We start from the raw sequence: 18,096 nt of genomic DNA, 5'->3' as shown, positions 1-18,096 counted from the left end.
TCAACCTGCAACACCTGGGCTCACGGTGAGTTGGAGGGATTTCCTGTGATCCTAATCTGACTGTTTCTCAGTCATCTCATGGGTCCCGTAATATCTGGATCAGTGTTTGGATAGTCAGCCTCAGAGGAGCAGGTGAACAGGACCACACTGCTCCTGGTGTCTGGGGATCATCAATGGATTATACAAGCACCCCCCCCCCATGACCTCTATTCCATGCTTAGTGCATGCTTGTCTAAATGCCATTTGTGTACTTGTGCCAATGAACATGCTATGTGTGTCTTTTTTTTCCCCAATTGGTGAGGCAAGACAGTCTATTTCAATACAAGCCCTTGAATGCACCACCAACTGTTTGATTACTAGGACTCAGGTTACTATCTACATCAGAGGAAGGTCTCAGAATAGCGGCTTTAGTTAAGTCTTTGCTTATACATGGTTGCAATGCATTGTCAGTGCATTATAATAGAAGCTGTCCATCGTGATAGCAGTGTCTGGCTGATAGATGACCAACCAGCTAAAGACTAATGTGGCGTTATAATCTGTCCTCATTATCCTAACCCACACATTCACACCTCACCAGGATTAGGGTGTTGGAGCTGGGGCATTGATGCAGTCATTTAATAGGCCTAAAACTAATCTGAGAGAAGTTAAGAGTGAAACCGGGAAAGAAGTTTCCCCCCTGCAGCCGTGATAGTCTTAAGATATTTTGGTGACACAGGACCTCTTAAAGCACCCACTGCAGTCAACAGGCATCACGTCATTGGCTGAAAATACCCCGGCGCCGGTAGAGGGCACACGAAAACTACACTTCCCATAAACCCTGTGCGCGCTGTCATTGGTGGCTCGAGTTGTCACTGCGCGCAGGCACAGGTGACCAGGCGCTCCGAGTTATGACAACATCTCGACGGGCAAAACGAAAACAAATTGGCTGCCGAAGAGCCAGCACTAGTGTGGATCGCAGTGCGTGAAAATATAAATGCGCTAAGAAGTCATCTGAGTTTTCCTGTGAAAGACTCTCCCTGTCGTAGTGCCGAGCAGTGTTGTGATCAGAGCGCATGAGAGGACTGAGCGCACACTTTTCCTGAACCTGACTCTTTCCTTCGTTCTGTCTGACCTTCAGAGCGGGTAAGTGGTATTTTACCACGACCACTGTAACTCAACTCCTGGTGAACCGCAGCCACTTCTGGAAAGCCGGCATAAAACCTAATCAGCGTGTCTGGGGATTATTCGCTTCGTTTGAAAAAAAAAAAAAAAAATGCCTATGCGAGATTTAAACTTAATAGCAAATGGGCGAATAAAAACCCAACTTTAGAGTTTTAATCGTGCTCAAAATGTAAAAGCATACGGATTCTTGTTCTGGCAGGTTAAAGTGAAAACTTTCTAAGTGATTGCAGATGAAGACATTTTCTGCACTTTAATCCACATCGTTATATTAGGTAGTCGGTGTAAGTCGATTCGGCGACACACCGGAGAATCCCAAACTTTTTCATGTGCGGATCCTCACATAGATGAGCATCATTGGCGCATATCTGATTAAAGAAAAACAGAAAGTGTCCGCACGAACCGTCTCAGATTTTCAGTAGAAAAGCCAACACTGACGCAACCAACAGTAGGAACATATGATCAAAATAGTGACTCTTGCACTTTTTCTGATTGCGATGCTCATTCCAGTGACTGAAATTGTACTGAAATTAAACTTCCTCCTTTTGCTGCATGGGGACCCTGCTGGAAGTCCCCATGCAGTTTCCCACTTTGGGAACCACTGGGCAAAACCATAATGCGCTTCTCTCCTCCCTTTACTGTCAACAGTGAGTATCTTCTGGCCTGCCTGCCATTTATAATACTGCGTGATTATCAGATTGCAGTGAGGGCAGGAGCCAAGCCTGTATCAGTAACGACACCTCAACTAGGGTATGCTGCTATGTATAAACTGTGACTGTAATACTCTGCTTATGCAACCAGAACCTTTGCTGGAAAGCCCTGCATGGAGCCAACACGGAGATACTGAAGGCACAGTACAGGGACCTCTGGCCATTACTGCCCCTCTTGCCCCATTTGTGCAGAGTGGACTTTATTTTCTTACTGAATATGTGCATATGTGCATGCACGTGGGGAGGAGTGGAGGGAAGTGTTTGTCATAAATATTCTAAACTATATATATATATATATATATATATATATATGCTTACAGGATCCATCTTGAAATTGTTATAGAATTTCTCATACCTGTTTTTCATGGGTGGACCAGCAGACCTTTGCCAGGATCATAAATGTTGATTATCACTACCTCACTACCTGTTGCTTCCTTCTGTTCAAATCATGACTCCCAGCAACAATCCACTCTAAGGCCTTTTGTTTGTGATTTTAAAATGTGTATAGCTCCTCGTGTTCCACTTGTAACACATGGGCTGACATTTGACCCTGGTCTACTTGCTCTGGGCCATCTCTGATCGTCCATACCATTCTCCACAGAACACAGCAAGGGTCAAAGGTGAAAGGAGCAGCAAGGTCAACCGATCTGATAGACTGATTTCACAACCTTTTCAAACCTCTAGTTTTGTTCTTAATCCAACTTGTCTACTTTCAGTCTCAGTTCATTTATAAGAAACAAGCTCCAGGCCTTTGTGTGACTGCTACGCCGACGCTGATCGTGTTGTCTCTGACGCACATGGTGCTGACAGTACATAAAGTGAGTCATAAGAAACAGAAAATCAAGAGTTCAGCCGTGACAATTTGTTTACCAAACATAATATTATTTAACATACATGTTAAATAACAATACGGATTTTGGAAGGTGGACTATAATCTAGAATGATCACAGGAGGAACAGCCATGTTAGACCACATTAAATAATTTATTGAGCTGTAGCAGCAATCAGCAGTTTAACAACAGATGTTTTTATGGACTGTGTATAGGAGAACACTGGACAGGAAAGAGAAGATGAACTGTTGCTTTCAAGCCTACTTTGCCTTAACGCACTCCCAGTAAGATGGGCTTTGTTTGGAGTTTACACTGGTCCATCAAGGTCAATCAGTCACACTCTAAACAACTGCTTATTTTGATAATGTAATGCATGTAGCCTATTTTTACCTCATATCCTGTATCTCAACTATTGATAGCCATTACAGATACACTCAGGATTGGTAGAGAAATTTCTTCTCTCTGCTATGTTGTCACAAGGACACGTTTGAGCAAACACACAAACATGCTTTGGAACAGGTGCAACTGGAGCGCAGAGGAAATGCTGTGTTTGCCTTGATACATCAGAACAATTCGTGTGGCTACTGTTGTACACGCATACATAAACACAGAGGCAAATGCAGATCGAATGTGTTGTTGTTGGGGGGCATGTTTGTGTGTCGTACTCTGGTAGTGTGTGTTTTTTTTTTCCTGTTACACGGCTGCTGAATTCTAGTGTGATACATGCCGCCATGCCACAGCAAGGTTAATTCTGACTTTCCATTCTCCTGGCAAGACATAAATAATCTCTCTCTCTTTCTCTCTCGCTCTCTCACTCGCTCGCTCTCTCTCTCTCCCTCTCTCTCTCTCCCTATTTATCTATGCATGAATGAAAATGTTTCCATTGCTTGCCTGGATCAGGAGGATAGACTTACTATAAAAAAAAAAACACTACAACACACATAGTTTTGTTCTAACTTTACTATTGTAATACTATTAGTTGTTTACAGAGTTGCTAAAGCTAATAACTTTATGATAATAATCCTGTGATAATCATGTTTTTTTATGGCATCTTCATGTAATTAAATTAGAAAACCAGTGAACTAGTTCCCCCTCCAGAAGTTTAAGTATGTCTACTGTCAGATAATGTCATGGTGTCATTGTCAAAGATAAAGTTAGACAAAATGAAACATTATAATAATGTAAAGTTTCTGGGTCCCAGTAGGTTGAAGACTTTTTTCTCACCCATCATTTGAGAGGGATTGTACAGTGCTTGGCTTGTTTAGACCTCAGCCTCTTGTCTTTTTTTTCCAGCTTTCTTCCAATACCACTCTTTCCCCCTCTCTCTCTCTCTCTCTCTCCCCGTCTCTCTCAGCGAGCTACAGTCATTTTGAATGAGGCAGGGAGTTTGAGAACGGGACAGATGCGAGTAGAGGAGTCAGCGGGGTGACAGAGTGTACTCAGTGCGAAGGGTCGGAGGTCAGTAAACACACTGAGCTGTGAGGTCACTGTCAGCGAGGTCAGAGGTCACTGGCCAATATGTAGGGCAGCGGTGAAGCAGGAGCGACTGATTGCACGCTCTCTCTCCAATAGCACAGCTGCACTCTACTCAGTTGGCCAGCAATGGAAAACAGAAGAGTCGGGTTTCACGCACCAAAGCCTCACTCGAGTGTTGGCTGCCCTCAACTGATCACATTTTGTTGTTCTGATTCCAACATGCAATTATGAAATTGCTGATCTGGCAGTGGATCTATCCCTTGTCTTGTGTATATGTGTGTGTGTGTGTGTGTGTGTGTGTGGTGTCTTTGAGTATACGCACCATAGAGCTTGATCATCTTGTCACAGTGCACATATTAGTGCGGGCATTGTATCCTGTTTGCTGTGTATATGGAAAAGTGTGTGTGGGTCATATCTTCAGCCTCATTGGACTCATGTCCGCTTGCAAGCGATGGCAATGGGGTTAATTTCCTTCAGGTAAACAGAGGCGTCCACACATGCGCACGCACACACACTCACACAAACAGAGCCACGCTGGCCAGGTTCATTGGATGTACTCTAGTGTGAAAGAGCATCAGGTGTGTGTAAACACAGCCTCATCCGTTTGCCATATGGACAGATCTATGACTGGGACACAGTTTTCTCTCCGCCTCATGACTGCAGCTGGGAAAGAGGTTGCATGAGAAACTGTTGTTATGCAGTATACTGGATTTCCCGTGTAATAAACCATTTGTTTTGACTTTAAAGTTTGGACTTTTTCTTGAAAACCAAAAGAATGACAATTTGGCATGTGATTGGTGACAGCATGACTCATGATCTTACAGAGCTGTGTGGGCGGGACATTTTAGGCATGTGCTGAATGTGTGACTCCACTTCCTCATGTTAGCCCCACTCCAAGTGTCTCACATCCTCTTTTGACTGACAGAATGTACTGATGATCTGATGTAGTCTGTATTGTCTGTCAGAGCGGAGTCTCGGCTGCACCTGTCAAACAAGCGCTGCAGCCGCACCGATGTGTCAGCGGTGAGCTGCAGAGGTCATGTCTAGTTTGCATTTCTAGTCCGCTGCACCTGTGGCACTTACGGCAATCCACAGAAAATGTCACACATCTTTGCTTGACTTACCAAAACAAAAAGCTGACCTTTCCCAATATCCTCCCTCAGTTTACAAAATTATAATGGCTGCATTGCACAAACTTTGCCTCATTTAGTTTCGCTTTAAGACTTCAAAAAATTGTTTTCCTTAAAACAATCAGAAAAAGGAGAAGTAAAGGAGTTAGAAAGTATCGCTTGTTTCAGTAATTTTATAGAAAGTGATGATTTATTATTCAACAGTACTATCAAATACCTTGAAATTCTGCTAGCATTAAGTTATTGTTATGTGATTCAAGAAGACTGAACAAGCTTTTTTTTTTTTGCAGCAGGACTCAGGTTGTGAAAGTAGTGACTATGCCTCAGTCAAACCCTGAATTGATTTATATCAAGAGAGTGTGAATATCTGAGTGAGATTTCTCAGTTACTTAAAGCTGTGTGATACCACTGCAAAGCTGTGTGATACCACTGCTTAGCCAGAGTGCTGATTGGCTGCTTCCTCCCCAGTCAATAGCATTAACTGAGTGCTCTTCTCTCCTTGCCTCAGTCTCAGCAGAACTCATCTGCCAGGATTAAAAATATGGAAAACGGCAGCGATTTCAGTAGTAGCGCTGTAACCTGCCTGGGCCTTATTGATAGTTTCATTGGGTAATCACTTTCTTCTCTCTCAGTTAGTCATAGTGAGGGTTATCGAGGGGCAGTGATGTGATACTTTTTTTTTTTTTTTTTTTAACCTGTGCACTGTGTTTTTGGTGTGAGGTTGTATGTGTGTGACTGTGTGTAGCAGCATTCCAGTGTCTGCTGTTAGTTGACTGACGCCCCCATATTTGGTCAGAGGAATAGGAACGATTTGCTGATCTGGCCACTGTTGTATGAAGAGGCTGCACACTCATAGTGCCATCACAACTGCTGCTCACAGTTTTAGTGTGCACACAGGCACACACACACACACACACACGTGCATACATCCACACAGGTGGTTCTTCTATAAGATGCTCTTATTATCATCCTCTTGACCCCTCATTTGTCTTTGCTTCCCGGTTCTCTCTCACTCGCTTTGTCTCTGTCAACAAATGCCTACTGGGACCAAAGGCAGGCATATTTGTCATAGTTTAATGTAAGCAGTTCTCTACTGGTCCCATCGAAGAAAAGGCAGAGAGAGAGAGTGAGAGAGAGAGGAATTTGCTGTAAAAGGACAGCTCTGTGTGTGACGACAGTGAGAGAAAGATTGTGTGTGTGTGTGTGTGTGTGTATGTGTGTGTGTGTACCTTATCTCCCAACTCATCTCCCAAATGCCTGCCATTCCAACTCACTCTGTATGGTGACTCTCACCCATGCAAAAAGAAATGCAGTGCGGCGGGTTGGCTGCTTGCAGCTGCACATGTGTTCGCTCTCTCACTATCTCTTTTTCACTCACTCACACACACACACACACACACACACACAAATACACACACATACACAAAATGACTCACACGTGCACATTCAATGTCTACACAATATTAACTGATAATTCATTTTTTCCGGATAAGGAAAGGGTGTAAGGCTGCAAATGACCATCTATAGGCGTAGTGTATTTTGTGAATGGGATGTCCAGTAGCAGCTTATATGGAACATCAACAAAGTATATCCTGATGTAGTTTTCTTTCTTGTAGAATGAACACTGCTCACCTGGCCAATCTTCACAAAGCTTGTGGAGGCGCAGTACAATGCAGTTTAGATGATAGGGGCTATTTACCTGGAAACCATATCAGATCAACGCTAAGCATGCTCATATTCACCAGGTCACCTCAGGTCATATGAAGTAATAGTTATGAGGAAGTTTTCTTCTACAAGTGTAAATAAATTTAGCAAAACACAAAACGAAACAAAGGAAAGAAGTAAAGCACAGGTAGCTTGAGTATAGTGAATGGGCATGTAGCACAACCTGGAAACACCTTGTGGCAGATAAAACTCACCTAGCACTTTGATGCCACTGTTCTGCTGAACAGAGAGATAGCAGGACAGCAACAGATTAGTGTAGCTGGCTCAGACTTCACTCAGACCTGCGTACCTGCACGCCCCCACTGTAGTGCAACTTTCACACTGGCAACAGAGATCCAGTGTTGATCTATTTATGTTTTTGTTTGTTTGCAACCTCTTTGCAGCCATGGTGACTGAGGGAGTGTGCGATGGGCTGCATGTCCGGCAGAGAAGTAGAGAGGAGATTGGGTGGTGTGTGCGCGTGTGTGCATTTATATGTGTGTATGCATGTGTGTGAGCTTTGCGTGCGTATGTGTGCGTGGTTGGGTCTTGCCTCTTCCATAGGCCATTGTCATGTACAAGTACAAGGCTGTCTTGATCAGTGATCTCGCCTCCTACACTCAGGCCTTGTGATTGGGCAGACGGGACAGGAACGCAGCTTTCCTAGCCAATAAGCTCGGGGCCTGGAAGGGTCCTGCCCCTGGACCAAAATAACCCAGTAAATACACTGCGGGCACTATGAGAACTGGAGCTGGCCCACTGTTGAGTGCTCTGTATACAAACAAGAGATGCTTGTTAGCCAGGGTCCTGCTGAACTATACTAGCCAGTGTTCTCCTCTGTTGTTATAGGCACAACTAGTTGAGTGGCACTTTGATACCGATGTTTGTGTCTGCATTCAGGGATGCAGGATGGGGGGAGAGCGGCTGAGAGTGATGGACAGTATGGATAGAGGGACACAAAGAGCGACTCGGTTAAAGGGAGGGCAAAAACAAGTCCAGAGGGGTTTAGAGTTTCATTAAAGCAGCAATACATCTCTTGCCAAAAGTAAACAGATTCACCACACAGAGAATCCCCCAGAGGAGCGTCCTCATTACGGCTGTGTGTGGCTGTACATAATCATAATGCACATGCTCTGCCTGTGGCCATGTCTGTTTATGTTTGTGTGGCCGTATGTGTCACATCCTGGGGCCGCGGCTGATTGATCTACTTAGGGGAGGATTTTAAAGCTGATTGTTCAATAATAATTGACTTTAGTGACTTACACCTACTTTTCAGCTAGGTCTATCAAGGAAGGATTAGCTCATTTTACCCATTGTGCTGCACAGTGTTGGTGTATCATGGCTAATTAGTGCATAGTATAATTTTTTATTGGTATGAATGAGAAAACAGGCTTTAAAGACATGAATATGACTGGAAACGTGTTTTTGCAAACAGTCTCTTTGCAAACATGACTGGTTGTTTGGTTTAAAAAAAAAATCTTTGTAAAATTTCTCCTCCAAAAGATCTTGCAATTACACATTATATCCCTGCTAGGAAGCTACTTGGATGGTTATACCAGAATGTAGTCGACCTTGTGTTCTGTTTTTTTTTTTTTTTTTTTTTTTTTTTTTCTTGTGGTGGTGGGGCAATGTATCCATAACAACCAACAGCTTGGTTGCAGAGTCCTTCCAAGCATAAACCTTTTGAACCTTACCTTTTACGGGTTTTGTGTGTATGTGAGTGTGAGTGTAAGTGTGTGTGTGTGTGTGTGTGTGTGTATGTATTTGAGAGAGAGTGCGTGTTTGCATATTTAAACATTTTGTACATGCACATGAGAGCACAGACATGGCCGAGGGGTGGGGGTGGGGGTGGGGGGTGGAGGAGATCCTTTTGTGTGTGAGCAATGTCTTATGCAACTGCCATTTCTTGTAAACAAATCTTACAGCACACTTCTTCAAAGAAAGAGTTTTGTTCTCCTCTAAATCCACTGTTCCATCAGATGGCTTGTACAGAACATAATCATACTGCTGAAATCACTGTTCAGCATCCCCCAATATGACACCGCCAAAGTAACCAATGTGAGAGCTTGTCACCAGTAGTGGAGAAGAACGGCAAGCTCCGTAAAGTTTGTGGTTTTTTCCCCCAAAAGGATCAGAGACTTTTAAACAGATGTAGAAGCACCAGCAGATGGAGCTAAATCCTTAACTTGTGAACAGGTGGTGAGGTTACCTGCCTGTGTTCATGTGGTTTAGTAAAAGCCATTGTTGTGGGCTTCTGTTCTGCAGAATCTTTGCATGTAAGCAAGACTCTTCATGTTCAGTGACCAAATATGGAGACAACACTACGGCTTCACGTCACTTACAAAACCTGTGGATTAATACATTCATTATATTCAGTGATCTTTTGCTACGTGCACAATGTCATACATCACCACTGCATCTCAGGGATGTCTCCAACATGTTTTAAAATCTATTTGTATGACCTGTGAGTTATCTGTGGTTGACTAATTCAGTGTTTTCCATTTTTCAGGAATAGATATCTTTGGAGTTTAAGTGTAATCCCCACACCCATCCATTCAACTCTTACGAATGCAGGGGTCAGGACCTTTTACTATGCAATGGAAAACATATTCATCATTATGAAAACCATCCTATTGTTATTATTAGGCCAAGTGTGTGATGACAGTTTCTGAGCTTAGAAAGTGTTATCACCATATAAAGCTTGTGTGTATGTGTCTCTCTGTGTGTATGTGCTTGTGTATGCATAAATCTATGGATGTGTAATCGAAGAAGTAAAAATCTTGCTGATTCACTACCCTGTGCTTCAAAAAATCATGGTGACTTAATAGACAAAATGCGGAATTGGTCCCTTATGTGTGTGTGTGTGTGTGTGGAGATGCGAAATCCTTTTGTGCACACTATACATTATTACAGGAAATGTCCAGACTTAGGGTTCCTCAAGAGAGAGAGAATGTGTGTGTGTGTGTGTGTGTGTGTGCGCGTGTGCATGTGAGTGTGAGTGGGTGGTTTACTGGACACAGGGCCTCTCTTGTTGTTACCCCAGTCTATGGTATTTGAGCTAATTTAGGGGAAGAGGAGGAAAAGAGGAGGTGGAAGAGGAATAGGGAGCTGCGTTGGTGGTTGGCAAGGGAGGAAGGCACAGTGACTAAGACAGTCACTCACTCTGCTGTAACTCACCCTGTGCAGCGGGGAGTGGCGTCACGACAAGTGATCAGGCACAGGCATACACTGACTGGCCGAGCTCAGCCAGCACACAGCTCCCTGTCTCTGTCAGTGAGTGTGTGTGTGTACGTGTGTGTGTGTGTGTGTGTGTCTGTGTCTTTGTACTACACGTGGAGGAACAGACGTCTCTTGGATACAGTATGCTGTCTTTGGGATAGCCGCAGAGTCGCTCCCGGTAAGGATTTGTGTTTACATACAAGTCTTGGTTCTCTGTGTGTTGTGAGTCTGAGCTCCGTTCATCCTGATCTGCTGTTGAATCAGATGTGTCACTGAGGATAATTTGACATTGGCGCTGGTTGTGAATACAAGCTTTGTATCAGCGGCTGTTGAGTCGCGTGCTGCTCCTTTCAAAACTTTGTAGAATACAAAGATGCATTAGGAGCAGCACTTAAAATGATGGATAACACTTTTTTTCCCCCATACTTTATTTTATTTGAGGTTGTGACTGACAACACACTGTCAAAACAGTGACATGATAGCTGTCAGGAAAATTTATGAATATTTATGAACGGGAATATGAATATGAATGAATATTAATATAGTGAATATTTATGGAGGTGAAGTGTCATTCAGTTAATTATGCGACTTGTAAAGCTGACGTTGTTTCAGCGAACATCAATTTGTAATGACAGAGAGAAATGTCAGTTTTGAAGGGAAAGGGACATAACTGACCGAATGACACATGAAATGAAAACAGTCATACATATTCATTAATGTTCATGACAGATGTCATGTCAGCGTCATGACAGTGTTTTGCCAGTTTTATGAACACAACCTGAAATAAATTTTTACCAGTCGATGTGTACACCAGACAGTTACTGTTAGAGATTTGGATTTAATGTATTTCCAGAGACGATGCTGCATTATTTATTGATATGATGACTGGTTGGTGTGGAGCATGGTTAAAAAGTAGGCGGTATATTTGAATATCAGTTGATGGAACAATAATCTGGTGAGATGACACCAGCAAATTTAGTCGTTCACCATCGGCGCTGCACCTGGTTGACTGGGTGTGTGGGTGTGTGTGTCTTCTTCTTTCCCCCACATATTTGTGCCTCAGTGTTATTTTCAAGAATCATATATATGCAAAGTGACTCCCCACATCTAATAGTTAAAAGTGATTATGTCTTTATGGCACTACTTATTGTAAGTCCTGGGTATTGTGGTATGAAAGACACCCCGTGTTCTTTCCCTGGGCTGCATGCAGAGGAAGTTGCTTCACACCTGACATCACTGGCAGTTGTGAGCTGAGCGAAGGGGAGGGGAAGTGATGCATTTTGGTTATTATTTATCATGTTAGTCCACTGTCTCTTCTGTCTCACTTAGGTGTGGTTTGGTATAGCTGGTGTGTGTGTGTGTGTGTGTGTGCGCTGATAACTCTGCAGTTATCCTTTTCTCACCAGTTTCACATCATCTTTTTTTTTTCTGAGCGTTGTTATTAGAATAAAGCGGCACTGAGTCAATAGACAAGAGATGCACTCAGTTGGCAGTTCACTATAAAGGGTGGTATGGCTCTTTCTTCCATACACATGTTTTGGCAGGCTATATTTAGACGTGTTGATTCTGCACTGACACAACAGAAGCAGGCACATGCTGAGATTCACACATAGTGTTGATGATGTGTGATGATTCACGGAGATTAACTTCAAAAAGTTGTTTAATGGATTAATTCTGTTGACTGCGAGTCATGTCAAAGGCTAAGAGGCAAAGAAGTGCATGTGGAGCATAATGCACGCAACAGTGAATATCAGCAGGAAGAAGATTTGTTTTGAATATTTTATCTGTATGCATAATTGGTTGTTCTAAAACTCCACCCATCTACTAGAACCTGTTTTACCCCCAAAACGTGAAGGCGATGGCCCAGTGGACAGGAGGCCAGTGAACACTCAGGAGCCATGATTTATACAAAAAAACAGAATTAACAGCTCAAGACATTGCATGAGCACAAAATGCAGAGACACTTCACTCACACACACACACACACACACACACATACAGGTCTATCCATGGTCCGTTGCTGTCATATGTTTCCGCTGCGGAAAATCTTCTCTATTCAAAGTTCTTTGGTGTGTGTGTGTGTGTGTGTGTGTTGCACACCTGCTGCTTCCCCTCCATACTGAACACACCACTGCCTCCTGTGTCACTTAACTGCAGTAGTTATCGCTCTTTGCAGCTATTCATCCATTGTGTATTTTTATCTGCAGCCTGAAATGTTTGGAGGGTTAATAAGCATGCATTTTTCTGTCTTTCTGTCCTTTCTGTCTTGCTTGCTTTCATGCTTTCTTTTCTTTCTTGCCTTCTTCTTCCTTGCCTTTCCTCATTCCTCTTCCTCCTCTCTGCCTGACTTCCTCCCACTGCAGATTGCCATCCACCCTCTTCAGGGTGTCCAGAAATGTAGTCAGAGGCAAAACCAGCGTGCACCCCTCTGTGAACACTTTTTCCTCTCAAACAGGTAATTGTGCATGTCTTTGCATATGTCACTGCATATGTGTGTATATGTATGTGCATCTTTGTCTCTGCCTATATGTTGCTCATGTAAAAATCTAGTCACTTAAAAATGTCACATTTATCCTGCGTTAGTGCTGCAGACAATTCTTACTTGATAATGGAGGCTAATATACTGTTTTTGGCACTGTTATTACATAGACTAGTGTCTCTCTACCACAATATTCTTTGAGACTTCTTCAACAATCTTGATTTTTTACAAAGGTTCCTCTTGGGTATTGAGCCAAAGTGGAAAAGTAGATCAGAAATTTGCAGAAACAAGTGTCACAACAGCAAGGGCTACAGCTGTTTTTTCTACAATATGCTACTCATGAATTGAGAATCAGTATTTCCAGGATCCCAAGGTGACTTCATCTGCTGTTGCGTTCAGTGTTGGATGAGTAACTGCATCCTACCCAGCCGCTACACTAAATTCTCATAAGAGAGTCATCAGCTGTAGTCAGTATAGATATAGGAGGGATAGTAACAAGACTGTTTTTAAAGCTAAAGCAAGATCATTTGAGCCAACCAGATACCAGTTACCCGTGTGTGAAAATGAGCTGACTGTCAGTCTGTCTGCCTGGCCGTCTGTCTGTGTGAAGGAGTCCATGTTGGCAGGGTCTGCTGTGTCCTGTCACTAAGGGATACAGCTGCTTAAGAGTGTGTGTGTGTGTGTGTGTGTATATCTGTGAAACCAAAGAGGAGGGGGTAAGGGTCCCATAGCTGCCATGCCGGCCTTGTCACACAATCCTGCCAGCCTCTCTTGTTGAGTGTGTGTCGGCACTTTAAATTACCACACAGGAATATTAGCGCCATAGAATGATTTACATGTTTTGGAAGAGTCTATGCATTAAGTATGACAAAAGGTTTGAAGCAGTAATACACATGTGTGCCCATGCGCATGTAGACATGCATGTTGATGTACCTACACAGATACAAACACACACACACAAAAAAACCCACATATGGCTCAGGGGAACAGGGTGTTCCTGAAAAGGGGAACAGAGAGCAGGGGGTGTTATTTTAGTCATTAGAGCAGACAGCTTAATGCGGAAAGGGTGTGTGTGTCTGTTGGAGTGCACAGCAGAATGTCAGATTTGGAGCCTCTGTACTGTTAATCAGATATCTTCCATCGGACCCCAACCCTGCCGTCTGCATGAAGCACTCTAATACAGGGCCATGTTTTCGCTATGTTCTAAAGACCGTAACATTTACTGTAAATTATGCCTTAAAATTTACCCTATACTTATAAAATGAACCCTAACAAGGAGCAACAAGTTGGAAATATTGTGCTAATACGGGCCCAAGTGTCTGGCAATTTTATCCTGCTATAAACAATAAAAGATATTTTTGCTGCAAAACAGAATGGCTACCAAGAATTGCATGCCATTTCATTATTTTGAGTGAGGCTGGACACATGAGGTTGTAAACAGTTTAATCCCCAGAGCAATGTTCCTAAAGTTTTTTTTGTTTTTTGTTTTTTGGGTGGTGCTGGGCCAGCTTCTGTTGCTGCTAAATTGTTGTTGGTGGTGTTAACCTCAATTTGTAATATTTGTCAGACATGTTAAGGGATGTTCAGGCATTTGTTTGACCTCACAGGACTTTGGGCAGAGTTGCTGGGGCCCCAGTATAGAAATAGCTCTTTTTCTTTATGATTTGCTCGTCTTGCCCTCATGATCCATTTTAGTCCGACTCTAAAACGCCTGTGTGTGTGTGTGTGTGTGTGTGTGTGTGTGTGTGTACACGTAGCCGTGGCTACATTGGTGTGTGTGCACATGCTTGCTTATGTGTGTGTCTGTGTATAGGCTATAAGTGTGTATATACACCTCCCGCACATAACTGCTCTAGGTTGGCTGTTAAAAAGACTCCTGGCATTGCACAGCCGCTCCTAAAAATACACGCTGCCACAAATTAACACTATTCTTGGAACACAGGTGCCATGGCCTCATACTGCCCCTGTGTGTGTAAGAGTGGATATGTTAGGGCTGGGTGACATATTGATATTTTATCCACACTTTGATATGATACTAGATATTGTTTAGGATTTTGGATATCACAATATTGTAGTATGGCATAAGTGTTGCCCTTTTCCAAGTTTGAAAGGCGGCATTATGGGAAAGGGGTGCAGTTTTCTGAACCTGTTACTGTTCCATGTGTTCTGTTTTTTGCCTCTACCTGCTTGGCGATCATATCCAAATGACCAATGATTGTTTATCAAAAATCGTGTGTGTAAATATCTATGAAATATCTATAAATATATTTGTTTTCCATTTTGTAGACATGTGTATAGCAAGGAATATATGCCACCTCATGGCTGTCATTTGAATGTGATTTTTACACAGAATGAATAATGTCTTGTATGCTTTACACACCTTTGTGTCATATTGTGTGCTTTTGTGTCGGGTATATTCTGTGTGTGTTTGACTAATCTCTGGCACAATCCAGAGCCGACCTCTGACCCAGCCCTCCTCTGCTCAGTGTCCTCCCACTGGCTGTCAGTCTTTGAAGTAGCGCGGCTGTGACATCACAGCGTTGGACACACAATGGCAGCAGTGTGCTCTGACTGCGTCACAGATGCCCGCTCAGCCCAGTGGATGCCAGGCAACTGGAAGGCCCATGTGGGAGAGCACGCTGCCTGGTAGCAGTGTGTCACCATATGAGATCAGGAAATGATATCCTGTCAGTATATGTGTGTCTTTGTATGTGTGTGTGTGTGTGTGGAGGGGGAGAGGATGTAATTAGCAACATCCCTTACATGTGCTGAACATCATGGTTTAGTCACGATTGGAGGCTCTGTGGCACATGTCTCGCATGTGTTAGGAAGTTTGGAAGTGTTATGCAGAGCCACAAACCACAAGAGTCAGAAGCTGTTTCATTTTGCTGTTTGGGGAAATCAGCAAAGAAATCAGATGTATTTTTAATAATAGCGTACAAATGGCATGTAGTCGGCTTTCACTCATGCACTATAAATCAAAACAGATATTTTAATGTGGAACCTCACAACTTTTACATTGGGGATTCAGACCTTTTTTTAGAGTCAGTTCATACAACACCTAAGTGTCAGTTGTGATTTTTGGGAGACCCTGACATCGAATTGGTAATCCCACAGAACAGGAGGGCTATCAGGGTCAGGGAAGGATGAGAAAATAAAGCCTTGGGAGGGAACGGGAATCGGGAGCAACTTTATAATAATCTGAAAATAGTTTTAAATCTGTGAAGAAGGGCATATTCTGGAAAATAATTGCGATTGTAACGGGATTGAGAGTAAATTGGATGGGATGGGGATGGGATTGGCAATGGCAAAAGTCATGGGACCAGGATAGGACAGGAAGTAATAAATCAGGATTGGGCAAAACGAGAAGACAATTTCATTCTCATGTTACCATCTAGTCGTTGGTTATACAGTCTTACAAAGCATCAACAGTGGCTGAGGTGGATGAATGTTGAATGCACAATGTAACCATTTTATAGCTTTGGGTTTAGCCTGTAAAGCTAAAGAAATCATTGATAGGCCCTACACAGTTGGACATACTATGCTGTGTTATACTTTTTTTTTTTTTGGATGCATACAGCAGCACTTGTCCCATTCTGGCTGGCTGGCATTCCTACCCTGCCGATTGAGTTTGGAGATGTAATCACCCCATTTGTCAGGCTCTATAAATACACTGTGCAGCATTCCGACACTGTGCATGTATGTGTGTATGTGTGTGCACGCACTTGTTTGCATGTCTGTAAAGTAAGCACTGTGAAAGAGACTGTCTTGAAAGAGGCAGACTTCTCCAGCTCCAGTAGTCTCCCATAGGTGTACTAAGTTGTTCCACCAGCATCAGTAGTTAGTGCTTAAATGTCAGAGGTGAGCACTATTTTTACTGGCATGTTTGTCGTATTTTTCTATGATAAAATCACTTGTTTTGGTGTGCAGTTATGGTGTAGAGTCAGATATTCCCAGTGTTAAAAGTCTGATATATGTGTATTTGTATGTGTGAGTGGCCATGCATATCTCTGCGTGAGTGTGTGTTTTTTATGTGGGCCAGCCAATGGGCACAAAGCGGGCAGTGTGTGCCCCCTCGGGTGCTGAAATGTACACTTTGGACAACAGGCGGCTTCAGTCCTTCTCAATAGGAGCTGCCCTTCTTATTGTACCTCATGCACAATGAGCTTTTCTCTCTCTGTCTCTTTCTCTCTCTCTCTATCTCTCTCTCTCTCACTCTCGCTCTCTCTATGTCCATATATGGATAGTGTCTCTGATGAGAGGTTGGTGGAATCTAGCTCTGATTGGTTGTAAACACCCTGATGTCTCTGTCATTGCCCCTCTGTGTCTGTCTCACAGCATATCCGCAAGCTCAATATCACTAGAAAAAAGTAGAACAGAGTAGAAACCTGGCCTCAATCAGTTCCCGTTATACCACACTGAGTCTAGACAAGCCAAGTCATGCAGGGGATAAATGCATGTCATTGCAAAAGGGGAACTTTCAATCCCGGGACTCCCCAGTTAAGGTTGTGTGTATTCGTGCGAGTACATGAGAGGAGATGGGGTAGGTGCATTAAAGGGGGTGATGGCGTTCCCCTTTGACGGTCTGCTCACATGATCACCCGAGAACAACACAACCACATGACTCCCACATGACCACTCCAATGTTGCCATGGTTATGTGCCTCCACTCAGCCCTCTTTGGTGGGACAGATTGGCATGGTTGGGTTGCTACTGACTCCCATCATCCTGGTGGCCCTTCCTTGGCCATGAGAATGGATATAGAATCCACATTCTGGATGTAGTCAAACAGTGAGGGAGTGCATATATGTTTGCCTGGTGCAGATGGTGCTTTGTTTTGCTTTGGATGCTGTGCTTGTCTGCACAACAGGCCCCAAGGCCACACCATACATAGTGAGTCACATACAGAAGTGTTGGGAATAGTGTACTTAGAACTGCAAACTCCTTTACAACCATTTGTTTGTGTTCTTATCAAGGGAATTACTGGAATTTTCCCGCTTTTATTGTTTGCTTGCATCTTTTGTATCGCTAATGCCTTGTGTGACTTTAAAATTAGGATAAGTAATTTAGGAAATATAAACTCCTACATTTTAGGGATTTTCCCTTTTGCAGTTTGTAACACCAGTTGAAAATGTAAAAAGAAGAAATAGTCACTTATTCCATGGAGTACAGACCATCAGGTCCAGCAGATCAGGGAGCTAAGCAGAGCTTCCACTGCTAGCATATGATGAGGATGAATTTTTCATTACAGACACAGATCCAGAGCCATATTTGTATGAGATTAAATACACTGACAAGGAACTTCTGTTAGTGGAAGCTGAACAGGTGATAAGAGAGGCAGAATCAGCCAAGCCAATCAGGCAAATTGAGTTCAAAGCCAAAGCCAGAACCA

The 18,096-nt window shown here is 43.1% G+C and overlaps 1 protein-coding gene across 4 annotated transcripts in view; it reads left to right on the top strand.

The window, feature by feature from the left end:
- Positions 1-884: 884 nt before the first annotated feature.
- The window catches only part of tfeb (transcription factor EB), a 32,777-nt gene continuing 15,565 nt past the window's right edge, over positions 885-18,096 (top strand). Inside the window, exons 1-2 of one of the 4 annotated variants that reach the window (XM_030052182.1) lie at positions 885-1,122; positions 12,590-12,681. The gene's annotated coding sequence lies outside the window, so the exon portion shown is untranslated. Of the gene's footprint in view, positions 1,123-10,231; positions 10,405-12,589; positions 12,682-18,096 lie in introns of those variants that run through there. The other 3 variants (XM_030052181.1, XM_030052183.1, XM_030052184.1) reach the window with 3 other exon arrangements.

This window comes from Myripristis murdjan, chromosome 5 (assembly GCF_902150065.1).
Source record: "Myripristis murdjan chromosome 5, fMyrMur1.1, whole genome shotgun sequence".
Classification (NCBI taxonomy): domain Eukaryota; kingdom Metazoa; phylum Chordata; class Actinopteri; order Holocentriformes; family Holocentridae; genus Myripristis; species Myripristis murdjan.
This window is presented reverse-complemented; position numbering and strand designations above follow the sequence as displayed.